This window comes from Octopus bimaculoides, chromosome 4 (assembly GCF_001194135.2).
Source record: "Octopus bimaculoides isolate UCB-OBI-ISO-001 chromosome 4, ASM119413v2, whole genome shotgun sequence".
NCBI classification, from domain to species: Eukaryota; Metazoa; Mollusca; class Cephalopoda; order Octopoda; family Octopodidae; genus Octopus; species Octopus bimaculoides.
This window is the reverse complement of record NC_068984.1, coordinates 27,821,207-27,822,690: the sequence shown is the minus strand read 5'-3', so window position 1 is coordinate 27,822,690 and position 1,484 is coordinate 27,821,207.

Sequence of the window (1,484 nt, the reverse complement as noted above, 5' to 3'; positions counted from 1 at the left end):
ATATATATATATATATATATATATATATATATATAAGCTATATTATTTATTATTTAATTGAACGCGACGCATCCATTTCCAAGTGAGTTTATAGACACACACGCACACACATAAATACATTGACGTCGCAAGAATATAAATCTCTGAGAGTATGTGAAATACATATCTTTTGTAATCAGGTGATAATTATAAGCGAGTGTCGCATTCATACATTTGTCTCCTGTCTTCCGTGAAAATATGTCTGGCCAAGTGGAAATATTACTTTACTTGGAAACAGGTGAGGGTTGGTGAAAAAAAGACATTAGGCCGTAGAAAATCTGCCTTAACTCTCTGTGATCCATGCAAGCATGGAAAATTGGTCGCTAAGGCGATAATATATAGCATCTCCACGAATAAACAATATAAGGTTTTGACTTTTGCCTCCTTTTCTAACTCTACTATTATCATCAGCTGCAGTAGAAAGAGGTGTACATGCATACACAAATACATGCATATAGATATATACACACACGTGCACATATGTGTGTGTCTGTGTGTGTGTGTGTTTAGTGTGTGTGTGAAAGGATATGATGGACGTACTGACGTAGTACAGCGGTTGCAATCACTCTTCTCAATACTTTTACCATCAGAGATAACAGGGGTTACGCACACATAGCAATCCCGTTTTTGCCCAACCTCTTAAAAATAGCGTCCAAAATTCTTACAAACGCTACCATTAGATTAAAACTTTATTGAATAATATAGTTTCTATCATACAAATGAAGTGAATGACACGACCTTTTGCCATCGTTTTTCGACAATTGATGTACGCCAAAGTATAATCCAAACCAAGAAGGAAGAGCCTGCGTATGAATGCATCTCCTGCTAGATACAGCAATCAGTCTATCCTAAAATCCCTTCTACTGCCATTATATATATGTGTATATATTTCTCTGTGTATTAGTGGGAAATACATAGCTCCATGAAGTTGCTAATGAATCAATACGCCCAAAATGTGGTCTAGTCTTTATTCTTACGGCGACGAGATGGCAGAATCGTTAGCACGCGGGACAGAATGCTTAATGGTATTTCTTCCAGCGTTACATTCTGCGCTCAGATGTAGTCGAGGTCAACTTTGCTTTTCATTTTTTCGGGATCGATGAAAAGAGTATCTGTTGACACCAGTATTTTAGACTTTGCGCCTATAGTATTAATTTATTCTATTCTTAATCTCATGTTTCTCCCTTTGGTTTTCCATTTCATCATATTCTATTTCTCCATTTTCAATAAAGTAGTTTCACTAGATGCTTATTTGCAAGCCTGTTACATTGTATTTTTAAGGTTATTTCCTATTCTATTAACTGTTTCGGTAGTTTCGCATTCTCTTCTTTTTCTTGTTGTTGAAATATTCCCTGTAAATATATTGTTCGTTTGCTTCAATGCGTTTTTGTGTATAAATACTTGCTCTTATATATACATACATGTATATATATATATATATATAT